The sequence below is a fragment of the Lissotriton helveticus genome, chromosome 11 (genome assembly GCF_964261635.1).
Source record: "Lissotriton helveticus chromosome 11, aLisHel1.1, whole genome shotgun sequence".
Classification (NCBI taxonomy): Eukaryota; Metazoa; Chordata; class Amphibia; order Caudata; family Salamandridae; genus Lissotriton; species Lissotriton helveticus.
Window position 1 is genome coordinate 680,790,242 of NC_136072.1, and position 13,930 is coordinate 680,804,171.

General features: G+C 47.0%; 1 protein-coding gene across 1 annotated transcript in view; it reads right to left on the reverse strand.

Moving 5' to 3' along the window:
- TET3 (tet methylcytosine dioxygenase 3) overlaps positions 1–13,406 on the reverse strand; it is a 386,815-nt gene extending 373,409 nt beyond the window's left edge. Inside the window, exon 1 of the mRNA XM_078666542.1 lies at positions 13,137–13,406. The gene's annotated coding sequence lies outside the window, so the exon portion shown is untranslated. The remainder of the gene's footprint in view (positions 1–13,136) is intronic.
- Between the last annotated feature and the right edge of the window lie 524 nt (positions 13,407–13,930).

Genomic DNA, 13,930 nt, shown 5'->3' on the forward strand with positions numbered 1-13,930 from the left:
TGAATCTATTTTGGATTATGTAATAACGGATTTTGATATGTTCTTTTTTCTTAAAGATTTGGTGATCTCTCACTCCCCTTTGAGTGATCATAAAATTATCAATATAACAGTCTCATTATCACCCCCTGCAACGAGCCTCTGGTCTTTAAAGAATAGAGATTTTTCAATCAAGTGCAACACAAATAGATGCTATTGGGGAAAAATTACTAGTAAGGATGTACTAATTATCCTTAGCCAATTATTATTGGAGTTGGACTACTGGCAAGGTAGGGAATTCCTCTTTCTTGAAAACCTTATAAAAAAAGTCACCGCGGTGGCTAAGATTTCAGGAAAACCAAAAAAGAAACATTTTTCTCCTAGTCCTCTATTAAGGTTAAATAAAGAAATAAATAAACTTGTGAGGAAGCAATACCTCAATAGATCGGGGGAAATTGAATCTCAGTTAGCTTTATTAAAAAGAAGGAGGGTAAGATTGAGATATAAATTAAAAAAAGAAAAAGAAGATAATTTATGGATCAAGTTAAGAGAGGCTTCAATTTGTAATAACTCTAGAGATTTCTGGTCCATAATAAGACAAGGATGTGGCTCTATAACAACGCCTACTCCGATAGTTATTACGGAAGATGTCTGGACCGTATTCGTGTCCACCCTATACGCGTCTAATGGCGCAGGGGCGGACCCTCGGCTGCCAGGGCTAAATAGTGACTGTATAATGGAACTCCCCACTGAGCAATCCATAGCAACCGTAATAAAGAGCATGCGCTCTTCCGGGGCTATGGGGCCTGATGAATTGCCCATGTCTATAATTAAACAAGATGTTATGACTTGGAGCAAGATTCTTCTTCCAGTATTTCTGGCATGTTTTAAATTACGAACAGTCCCCGACTCTTGGCGGGGAAGTATCCTAATCCCAATTTTTAAAAAAGGTGATCGGGACAACCCCTCTAATTATCGTCTAATAGCTCTATTAGACTCAATAGGGAAAATTTTTGCTAAACTGATATTATTATTAATAATGAAATGGATAAATCAACACAATATTTTACCCATGGAACAGACAGGATTTCGTAAAGATCATGGAACTTTAGATAATTTAACATTGCTACAGGTAATAATGGATAAATATGCACGTGTCCGAGGTGGTGGCGTATACGCTGCATTCATTGATTTCTCCACAGCGTTTGACAAAGTGGATCGTCCAACGCTGTGGAGAAAATTGGCGGCTATGGGTATGCCGGGATACCTATTAGACTTAGTTAAGTCCTTACACTCGTGCACATGGTGTAAGGTGTTACAAGGAGGTGAGAGGGGTCTTTCTAATTCTATCCCCTCCCTGAACGGATTAAAACAAGGCTGTATATTGGCACCCATATTGTTTTCTTTATATACGGCTGATCTCCCTAGGACTGTTTCAGTTTGTGAGGGGTTAGCCCCGAAAATTGGAGGGTCAGCTATATCAATTTTAATGTATGCGGACGATATACTTGTCTTAGATCTGACTCCGAAAGGTCTTTCTAATCGTCTTCATGCATTGAATCAATTCGCAGATGTACATTATATGAAAATTAATAGTTCCAAAAGTAAAGTTATGTGCATCTTCGGTAAGAAGAAAAGCAGGTCTAGTAGCTATAATTGGACAATTAGCGGAGAAAAACTTGAGGTGGTAAAAACCTACACGTTTTTAGGCAAAATAATATCTGCTAACCTTAGTGAGAAGTCTCACATCGAACATAATTCCAGAAAAGCGATGACCCATGGTATGGGATTATGTTCCTTGTATAAAGCTACTGGGAAGAGACATTTCTCCATATGCTTGGAGGTATTCCGAATGAAAATTCCTGCAACTCTCCTTTATGGAATGGAACTAGTGGAGTTGAAACAATGGGGTTTCATGCAAAAAATGGAAGGAAAGATACTAAGAAAAATATTGTCATTTAACTCAGCCTGCTCTACATCCTCATGCAGGCTGGAATTCGGACTTCGAAGTTGTTGGGCACAGGGGTTGGTAGCCCTTGTGAGATGGGTAGCTTGTCTGGCCAGAGGTAAACCGGGAACCTTACGGGAAATTATAAAAAAAGAACTATTAGGCAACTTTAATGAGTTCTCGCTGCTGGTAAGAAATTTTAGAAAAGCGGTATCGCTGCTTGAACTGGATGAAAGCACATTATTCTTACTTTCTCCATTAGAGTTAAAGTTGAAGTTAAAAAGTATGTCCTGGGAACTCTGTATCAAGTCAGATATACTTGCCCAACCGAAGCAAAAAGAAAGGGAAGCACTGGTTACGACATATACTCCCAAAGTAGCCCAACAATATTTAATTTGGAATATTCCACATGGCGTCCGTAGATTCTGGTACCTTCTACGCCATAATTTGCTTCCACTGAATTCATTGTTAGCCAAATGGTATGGGGTTTCGCCTCTGTGCAGTTTTTGTAAAAATGCTGTTCAGGATTTTAATCATGTTTTGCTTATTTGCCCGGTATTGGGTCCCATGCGCCAAAAATGGATAAAACCAATTTGTTTACAATTGGGAATTGTGAATGTAAAAATGTTTTTCCATGCACTTTATTGCCCCCCAAGCGAAATGTTCTGTTCCAGAATTTTTAACTATTTTAAAGCGTTTTTAGATATTTATTAATGAATTTCCGGGAGATGTTGATAATTGCCTCTCGTGCAGATAATTCTTGTGGCTATTTTCTATGTCGTATGATGTTTTGTATGTATAATATTGTGTTAATATGTGTGTATCTTTTTATGTGGCCCTCAATGAGAGCCAAATCATAATAAATTTTGACTTTGACTTTGTCAACATAATCAACATTTTAAGAGCTTGTATTCCCTCTCTACTTCACAAGACACGTTCTCTGTTTTTCACACTCCTACACCTGATTGTGCACCACCTCCCTGTGAGGTAGCATCCATCTCTGAAACGCACATTTAGTAGTATGCTCATTCACTTCCTTGGGATATCTGCATTGCCAAAGGCACCAACCTGGGTCTCAACTCCAGCTAGTCAATTCTTCAAACACCACCGAAGTAATCCCTCAGAGCTTCAAACGCGCAACCATTGCACCTGCCCTAAAAAAAAAAAGAAAAACATGGATCCAGACAGTTGAGCCTTTCCAACTAAAGGTCCATCTCTGGCCTATCTTATGTTCCAAGACACTTAAAAAGTGGTCACTGAGTGACTTTCAATCGGGCTTTAGACCCCATCAGTGCACAATGGCTATTCTTCTAAATATCAGTGAAGTGCTAATCAATTCCCGCGATCAGGCACACCCCTTCGTAGTGTTCACTTCAACCAACAACCAATGAACTATTTTTACATGGTTGGCATCCTTCAAGTAAATAAAACGCTCCTGCCACATCAGTTTAGACCCATTCATCCACAACAGCCAACTATCAAACGCCTCAGTGCTCTACCTTGTCACCAACACTTCATTTACCTCAAAGCCCTTCGACATCTAGAAATCAAAAATCGTTATCACAAGTGTGTGGATGACACACAGTTCCACCTCAAATCTGATGATGAACCTAGCACCCCCAAACCTTGTCTTACTGCTTTTCCTGTGTCTGTCTTTCACTTTAGAATAAATTATTAATGCCTCAATGGTGAAACAAACTGAAATACTACTTCTTGACCCGGTCAACACCAGACCCTTCCCTTTATCGTGGCCTCTGAAATAAAGTTCTTCTCCGATCACAGTAGACGGAGCACACAACTTGGGAGTACTCTAAAAAGGGATATTCATTTATCCTTCAAATTAAATGCATGATCCTAAACAGCAGGGTACTCTGCCTGCTTAAAGGGGCTCCTTCTTTCAGACAATCTCTCTGATTCTCTGAATGGTTATATCCTGAATGAATTACTACAAAAGCCTAAGCACTGGCCTCCTTAACGCCTCTTTCTAAAAATGCCAATGTTCAAAACTAAGCAGCACGCCTGAACCACAACTGCTCTGTAATCTCTCCATTGTCCTCAGAAAAAGAAGCCACAAACCTCTTCAAACTCTATGTCTTGACATTAGATGCTTGATAGTGGATAACTGAACTACTTCATTAAACTAAGTCACTCAACTATCGGTCACAAGCCTCATGACTGCCTATTACGTTTGCTGACAGCTGGTTAGATACAACAGACTTAGAGTTGGAGCAAATTTTCATGTCCAGGGCTTCTTCCTGTGGAACTCCCCAACACTACATTTGAAAATGAAAAATCACTGTCATATTCAGAAGGCCCTTAAAGGTCTGCTCCATCTCCCTGGTACTTCCATAATCCTAGTATCCTCAAGACATTTCTTCTCAATTGGTCATCCAAGTCCAGATTGGTCAGACACAACAGTATGCCTACACTTTTGTTCTTTATAAGACGTTACCATAATTTGTGTTATATTCCATGCAGGATCCCCTTGGCATGCCGTACCTCAACTTGACAAACTGTTGTTTCTCCATTACCATGTTCTTAGGAAGCAATATCCTGAAACCCACTAATCTTTATAGGTTATGTCAGGGGTTCCTAACCTGTGGTGCAAGGACACCTGGGGGTCCGCAAGGCTTACTAATACATTCAAATTAAAAAGTACACACAATTAAAGAAGCAACATTGAAAGATATTAAGCTTTTTGTATATTTGAATTAAACAAAATATTTCAATATTTGAGTATTTGTTTCATGTAAATTAGATTTTGTATTTGAGTGTATGGGTCACACCATTGAAATTGCTTAAGTCAGGGGTCACATGCTTTCAATAATGATTCAGCGGGGTCCACATAAGTCAAAAGATTAAGAACCACTGTGTTATGTTATTACTATTTACAGAGTGCACATTCACCTTTGGTTTCTTAGCACTTATACAGAAGCCACGTCCACAGGGAACATAAACCCATATTTCTTGTAGTCTGCCTGTTTAAATAACCAGGTTTTCAGCTGTTTGTGGAAAGATCCAAAATTCATCTCTTGCCAAATGTCCTCGGAAAAGGGCTCACAGACTGCCTATGCCAGATTGATATCACAGATGTTGCGCTCAGATGGATGGCATCCTCTCTCCCATCATCTGCGGTGTCCCCCAAAGCTCATTCCTCAGACCAACCCTCTTCAACGTCTACATGACACCACTTACACGCATTATCAGATCACACAACAACATCTAAGCCAACAAAACTCAGCTCGTCCTTTCACTCTCAGTTGACACTACCTTGACCAGGACCAACTTCCACAACTGTATGAAAAGCAGGTCAGCCTGGATGATGGACAACTGCCTGAAGCTCAACATGGATAAGACTGAAGTTCTGATCTTCGCCAACCACACCCCTTCTGGAATGACTCATGGTGACCATTGGAACTCTGACCCTTCCTTACGCTAAAAGACCATGTCCACATCCTCGGCACCTTCCTCAACAGCGAACTCTCCATGAAGGGTCAAGTCAACACTGTCTCCTCACTCTGCTTCCACAAGCTCAGCAAAATATTCAAGTGGCGCCCCAGCAGCACCATGAAGATGGTAACGCAGGCCCTAATCACCAGCCGAATGCACTATGCAGGTACCACCACCAAACTCATGCAAAGACTCCAGACGAGCCAGAATGCAGCCTCAGACTGAAAACTCAGGAGAACTCACATCACCCAGCACCCGAAAAACCTCCACTGGCTCCCTGTCCAGAAGAGATGCCATTTCAAGCTCCTGACCCACGCCAACCAAGCCCTACATGATCAAGGACCCGCCTATATGAACCACCGCCTGCACTTCCACCAACCTACCCCCCACCCCTGGAATCTCAGCTCAGCACACCACGGCCAAATCTGTCACAAACACCACTGCCGCGCCTAGAGGACGCTCCTTCTTCCATTTTGCCACCAAAGCATGGAACACCCTCCACTCAACCTCCGCACTTCAGCCTCACTGATCAACATCAGGAAGGGGCTAAAGACCTGTCTCTACGACGAAGACCTGCAGCAAGCGCCCAGATACTATCTTGTGTTACAAGCCGCTCACAACAAGAATGACTTGATTGATTGATTCCAGGTGGTGAGAGCCACCCCAGAGAAACTATGGCCCCGGCTCTCAGTTTACGACATTTTGGGACAACAAGATAGTTTGCCTCTTTAGATCGCTGGGTACGGCAAGGTATGTATTTCTTGATTCTCTCCACAAAAAAAATGGGGAGCAGTCTCACTCAAGCTTTTGAACACCATGGAACACAACCTAAAATAAATATGCTTATTTATGAGAAGCCAGTGTAGTTTTCTTAGTACGGTATAACGTGTGTGTTGAGAAAAGAGAAAAAATAAATAAACAAACATTGCGCCCTCGCTTTGGATGACCTGAAGTATGTGCAGGACAGTATGGATGGCCTGAAGTATGTGCAGGACAGTATTAGGGAGTCCTGCATAGACAGAATTTCAGTAATCACGTCTCTAAATAATTACTGAGGTCACAATTAATTTCCTTGTCTCAATACATAACAGAGGAATGTTTTTTCTCAAGGTTTTTAGTTGAAAGGAGCGTTTAGATACTGTGGACCCTACCTGGTGATTTAAGGCTGATTACAAGTCTGGTGGTCTTGGAGCGGGCCGTCACACTCAAGACTGCCAACCCTGTACTCAGTCCACCCAATTGTGAGTTGTAACCTTGGCGGGCGGTCCTGCGGCCTCGGTCACGCAGCAGTGCCTTTCTAAAGCTCATAGGAGAACATTAGAAAGGCACTGCCATAGGAGTGTCGCAGCCCGTTCCTGCACACACAGTAATGTCCGTGCAGGAACGAGGGCGCAACATATGCCTCCCTGCATGACCCTCGTGCACAGAGGTAATAGGGGGGCCTGTAGGGCCCCCTTAGTTTCCTCACTGCCACCCTGTTCATGGCAGGCTCATCGCCATGAATAGGTGGGCAGTGAGGAAACTCATAATATGCTAGGCAGTGCCGCTGTGGCACCGCAAGCTTATTAAGTCCTCAGACCGATGCTCCACCACCAAGGGATGATGGATTCTGGTTGCAGGAGTGGTCCAACCGCCATACTTGTAATACGACGGGAGGACCATCAGTCTGGCAGTCCACAGTCCGCCACCACAGGTTCAACGGTCCCCTGGGCCGCCGAACTACTAATTGAAACCTTAATGTGATTCCATCTATCACAACCCCAAGGCTCTTTGCAGAGGCTGAAAGAATTGGTGTAGAGCCAAGATCACTTGGCCAAGAACTTACTCCAAATATTTGGTCTATTATGCAACAAGACTTGTCAGTCTTGTCAACATTCAACTTAAAACAACTAATTGCTATCCAACTGGCAATAGACCTCATGGAGTTCTGAAACTTTTCATAAGATGAGGGAGTGTTATTCATGTGAAATAGCAATTGGGAGTCATCTGCATAATTATACACCCTGCAGCCAGATGCTGCCAGGCCCCCTTTTAGAGGTTTTATATACAGATTGAATAAATGAAGCGATAGAGATGAGCCCTGGGGAACTCCACTCTCTAAGACAATCGATTTAGCTGAGAATGATCCTAATTTTATAGACTGCATGTGATTCATTAGGAAGGACTCAATCCAATCTAGAGGTCTGCCCTGAACCCCTGCCTCCATTGCCGGCTCGATCAAAACCCTGGGATTGATTGTAAAAAGAGGCAAACAGCTCTAATAGAACCAATGCCACATTTTTCCTGTGATCCCCTTACCATCTTAGTTTGTCCATGACCGCTGTAATCAAAGACTACACTGTGGAAAGGCCCAACATTAGCTTGAGCTGGATGGAGGAAAGTAGCGTACACAAAGTATCTGCACAGCTCTTGAGCAACACAGTCTTCTAGTAGCTTACCTGGAAATGGAAGCAATGAGATTGGTCGGGATTTTTGCGATACCACAGCTGTCAAATAACCCTCTTGCTAACAATGTACACATGGTGGGCTTGGGTCCACTTCAGGCAACCGCTAGCTTTCTTCAACCAATCTCTTTCTGCTATTGGATTGAGACTGTGTCGATCACATTATATCACAGCCTAGCAGTAGAGTATTTCTCTCTTCCAATGCTATTTTGGCACATCCTACCACTTTCACTCGAAAGCTTGCATCGAACTGCTTGAGACTACATTACAAGGATAAGCCCTCTCGGTCTGCTCTTGCAGGCTCCCTCCTGTGTGTGCTACACCCTAATGCCACAATGCTGCATGTGTACGCCATTGAGCTAAGAACCACTGGGTGTGCCAAGGCTCATTTAGATTGCTTTTAAGTCGAGTCAGCATTCAGAAATCTGTTTGGGGAAATCGGCTTCCAATAATGATGAATATTTCAATTGTGATTTATTTCCAACTCTCCTCTTTCAAAATCTATCTGTACATTTCTGTCTGTAATAACGTATGCACATACTTAAGAAACCCAAGTTTAATTGTATCACATTTATAAACCATTTCGTCACCCAGAGTTTTTGTCGGTTCTGAACTGAGCAGGTCTGTAATCTCCATCTGAGGGCATTAAGAGGCCACCTGAAACTTCATTATGTACAGTGTTACAAAGGTTGCCTAGTAAAGATAACGAGCCGCACAAAAGAACCAAAATAGTATACCTTGCAAAAGCTACACAGGACTAACAAAAGGCACATTAGGGAGCATTAAAAAAATGTGTTGCACACAATAATATTCCAGAATGCTGGCTACATATATTGAAGAGCGAACCAATTTAAGAGGAGTGACATAGTCCATAGGAAAGCAGAGCAAACGTGGTATCTGTATATGTAGAAATTAGTGGAAAGGCAGCACTGTGCTGGATAGGGTCGAAGGCAGATTTTATAAGAATAAATCGAGATGGGGGCTGGCTTGTGAGAGGAGATGTGGGCAGTTTACTATGTCACTGTCCAGTGTGAGGTGGGCAGTTTACTATGTCACTGTCCAGTGTGAGTTTAAGAGGTGTTCTTTCCTAATATGAACAAGGGTGGATAGAGGCGACCCCCAATGATACAGGGATACGGTTCCAGATGCTGGGTGGTGTATTGCTTAATGACTGTACATACGTGAGGGAAAAAAAATGCATTTTGCCATAAACAACAAGACACACTGGCCCTTTTGCAGATAGGTTACTGCAGTGGGGAGGGTTTGAAGGCGCAAGAACCGATGAAAAGCTGAGGTAGAGACTTTGTGCAACATGTGCCGTCCCTGATTATGGGCGGTTGTGTCTTCTTGTGAAATCTCGGAAATTGTTTGGATTTGTGACCAGTTTTGGGGCCTGCGCCACGCACTGCTCTTTAAACCCACTGATACTAACCAGCAGCAGGGTAGGCACAACCCTGGCTTCATTTCGTGTTGTGAGCAAACACTGGAGGCGGAGGAGACGCTGGGAGCACGGCCAGGTCTACAGACATGCTAATTTGGCGCAGGGATTACCCGACTGTGCCCCGGGGGGACGGATGCGGCGGCCAGGCAGGTGGGAGGGCGAGAGGGAATCCCCGACCCGTCATGACAGACAGGCAAGGGAGGAAGACGTGATTTTAGGCGGGATAAAAGTCACACGCGCGGAGCAAGCCAAGGGGCGATGGCATGAAAGGCGGGTGGGTGACACCTCTTCTAACAAGCGGGGTAGGAGATGAACCCCGCCCCGGACACTCCCGTACTGCTAAACGAGTGGAAGCGGGAGGCCTCCCTATTCCTGGTGTCATACACGTCAACCGCGCTTCAGTATGTATAGGTGTGGGGCGGGGTGGTGAGCCTCCGCTGCTTCAGACTGGGGACAGGAGAAACCCAGGAACAAACAGGCAGAGAATGCTGAATTCGGTTTGGCATTAAATTCCCATAACTTGTCGGTGTATGTATTTTTAGCCACAAGCGAATACTGCTACTTGTAGCTAATTCCGCTGCAACTGTAACAACAAGCATGTGACCATTTTGACCCCCATTCAAATAAACATTGTAACACCTGTCTAAGCAAGATTAAAGAGTGTGTCAGCAGCATAAAATCAGTAACCGGGAATAAGCATGCCAATGGCAGGCCAGAAAGGGGCTTTTGGTGACAATACTAGTAAATCCCAAATCTCCAGCAGCACATCAGCTGATGGGATTCCAAAATAAACACGCGACAAAGAGGAAGGAATCCACCCCAGCCGCACACGTGCTTGGGAGCAAGGGGCCCTACCCTTTCCGCACAAAGGTCGACTGTTCTATGGTGTTTTGGCGGGTGGGGGAGGGGGGGCGGCCACCTTGCTCCAGCAACACTGGTGTGGCAATCTTATGTTCGTAACGCACAACTACAACTAGCAAGGGGATTAATGCAGGTGGCTGGCCGCCGGTGGCTATGTCACTGAGCACCATTACTGGCAGTTTGGGGATTAACCTTACCCTCAGTTCCGTGTCTGGCAGTCAGTAAACCCATGCCCGGGAAGAGATGGTACCACCTGATGCAGTAACCACGTGTCCCATTAAAGAATGCGAGGTGTGCCATGGCCAGCCTCTGGTTAGTCAGTACAGGGTAACACGATACAGGCGCCTGTGTCACCTTACATGTAGGTATGGGTTGGTACGCCTTCGTCATGTCACAAGAAGGCAGCGAGTTCCCCGTACTGTATTAACGGACATTATAACACGAGTACAGATGGAAACTTACTAATAGAAGCCGGTGTGCGCTTTCGATCCTTGAAAAATGGCCAGCAGTAGAAGGGAAATCCCCTACGTCAGTTACACTAAAAGTGGAAATAGTGCGGTCCCTCGGGGACAGCTATTTCGGAAGGGGTCCCTAACCGGTCACAGGCCGCTCCTGGGGGAGGGGTGGGCGAGTTCCACTCGAAACATGGAAACCGAATCTTCCGAAGGGCTCGTCAGAGATGCGTAAAGGGAGCCCAACCCGCCCCATTCAGCACTTCACAAAGCAGGAGTGTGCGTGACACACTGCACACGGGAGGAGGCGGCCTGACGGGAAGTGGTAAACCACGGAGAGGAGTCTGTGCCGTCAGAGAGCCCACTGCAGCCCGGGCCCCTCTCCTTACACAACACGGGCCAGGACCCTCACAAAGCACACGTTCGGTCGGCTGGGTTTTTCACGCAGGATTTTACAGGAACACCCACACGGGACGGTCAGCCTGACTGCAAAAGGGTCTCTCTCTCTCACAAACATACAGCACAAGCTGACACACAGCACCGACCAAACTGCTATGGCACGGGGCATCTCACACCTGCACATAGCAACCTGCTACTTTACAGAGCCAGCCCTCAGACAGCACAAGAAAGCTCGGTACACTATAAAGGCCTCTGCCACACACGCCAGCCTACTACATTTATTTTTGTTTTTTCAATACAAAGCAGGTCAGTCGGTTTTATCAGGGGGTTGGGTCAAACCCCACAGAGCGGCCTGCTGCCACGAAGAGTCACAAGCAGAATGGCTTCCGTATACCTGCAGCAGCAGGACGAGCCTGGTGTGGGTTCACCCCGGTGTGCGCGGGCATACAGCGCATGCATGGCATTTAAATGGCAACGAGCGGCACGGATTCACCACATCTGTTGTGCAAGCCGTCACACCAGAAAATGCCTCCTCGACGCAAAAACACGAACCTGGCTATTACGGCAGGGCCAGGGGGCGGTGCTCGAGTTAATGTATAATACTCGAAAGCAGCTGAGGGGGTTACACACTACGCTTGTTGGCAATAGAAGCAAGCTGATGTTTCACTGTTTTATTTTTTTATTTGCTGGAGCTGAAGGGGGTAACAGTAGTAGCTGGTATGCCTCGATGTTAACTGAGGGCTCAGTAAGACATCGGGGTTCGCTGACACATAAAAGCTCAGTAATGCTGAAAATGCGCGTTTATCGGGGGCAAAGTAGTGTTGCGGGCGCCCATGTCAGCCGGGGCTCGGTAGCGCAGCACCCTATGGTAATTGCTGGTGCGCTATGCAGCGTTACTGTGCCTCGGCTGGTGGTCGATCGGTGTAACGGGGTACCATGTTGTCTGATGTTTGTAGTGGCCGGGTGGCTCACTACAGTGATCACTAGTAAAGTGTCACCTGTCTCACGCGGGTATGCACTAGTGAAGCACGGCTCTACTTTGAGCGGTGGACGCTTCATGTTATCTGGGGCTCACCGTGCAGCTGGGCCCGGTACTTCAGAAATGCTCCACCGATGTGGCACTGGATGCTTGGGGCTCTGGGTGAGTCAGTCGGTCTAGAACGTGCTTTGTCAACTCAGGTGGTTGAGCAGTGCAGCGAGGCAGTTCTCACTAGTGCAGTGTGGCTCTGTGATAGAACTTCACGATGGCTCGTTAGTGAACAGAACTCGGCGATGGGTTGTAGGATCGGCAGGACAGAACTCGGCGATGGGTTGTAGGATCGGCAGGACAGAACTCGGCGATGGGTGTAGGGTGGTGTAGGATCGGTAGGACAGATCTCAGCGCTGGGTGTAGGATGGTGTAGGATCGAAAGGACAGATCTCAGCGATGGGTGTAGGGTGGTGTAGGATCGAAAGGACAGAACTCAGCGATGGGTGTAGGGTGGTGTAGGATCGGCAGGACAGAACTCAGCGATGGGTGTAGGATCGGCAGGACAGAACTCAGCGATTGGTGTGGGATCGAAAGGACAGAACGATCGGCAGGACAGAACTCAGCGATGGGTGTAGGGTGGTGTAGGATCGAAAGGACAGAACTCAGCGATGGGTGTAGGATCGGCAGGACAGAACTCAGCGATTGGTGTAGGATCGAAAGGACAGCACTCAGCGATGGGTGTAGGGTGGTGTAGGATCGAAAGAACTCAGCGATGGGTGTAGGATCGGCAGGGCATAACTCGGGGATGGGTGTAGGATCGGCAGGGCATAACTCGGGGATGGGTGTAGGATCGGCAGGACACAACTCAGCGATGGGTGTAGGGTAGTGTAGGATCGGCAGGACAGAACTCGGGGATGGGTGTAGGATCGAAAGGACAAAACTTAGGGATGGGTGTAGGATCGCAGGCCCTCTGGTGGGCATTCGCCAGCACACAGCTGGGACAATCTGATTAGTAGGCAATCCGCCGGTGGATGCGGGGGCTCGCGATCCACCGACAGAGGTGAAAGCTAAAGATGCGCTGGAGTCGAGGCAGGGGTTGAAGTGCCATGAGGGGGGCAAAGCCGCCGGAACCCTGCGTGTGCGGGGGGGAGGGTGGGGGTGTCCCCAGCAGTGCCGGCTCGCCGCCTCCTCTTACCTCTGACCCCCGCGGCACCAGACTTCCAGGAAATGGCGGCGGCATGGCTCCGGCCGGCGGCAGAGTCGGCCCCGCGCCGCGGGAGGACGGCACTTCATCGGGCTCCGGGGGGCAAACAATGCGGCTCTGTCTGCTTCAGACCGTGGGGGAAGGAGGGCAGGGAAGGACAGATGTGAGGCAAACAAAAGGGAAGTGCGAGCGGATCCGAAGACCCGGACTGGAGTCGGGGCTGAGAGGGGCGGGGGCGGGGCCTGTGAGCAGCTGAGGAGGGGTGAGGGGCGGGGCCTGCGAGCAGCTGAGGAGGGGTGAGGGGCGGGGCCTGCGAGCAGCTGAGGAGGGGTGGGAGCGGCTCGGACCGGCCGGTGTCCCTGCCCCTTCATGCGGGACACACTCACTCCTTCTGCGGCTCGTGCAGTCCCCTCGGCTGGCGGAGGACCAGAACAGAGACCAGCTGTAGCCATGGGTCAGAGGTCGTAAGGCATATCAGTGCGAGCACTGAGCTGCGGCACCAGTGGCACATCCGCGGCACGGATGGCTCAGCACTGGAAGCAAGCAACACAGCACGAGAAACCACGTTACACCCCGAGAACCGCATAGTAACACGAGTCGTCACGTCGTTATTTGTTTGGTGGTTTGTATAGCGTTAATTGGACCCGTCGGTTCATCAGAGCGTTTTATTTTTTTATTATTTTATTTATGAAGCATTGAAGATGAGTGTTTAAACAGAAAATGTATACAACGCAAAGGGTTGTTGACTTAGGGCCATATGTAGCAAGCCTTTTTCCCCGTTTGCA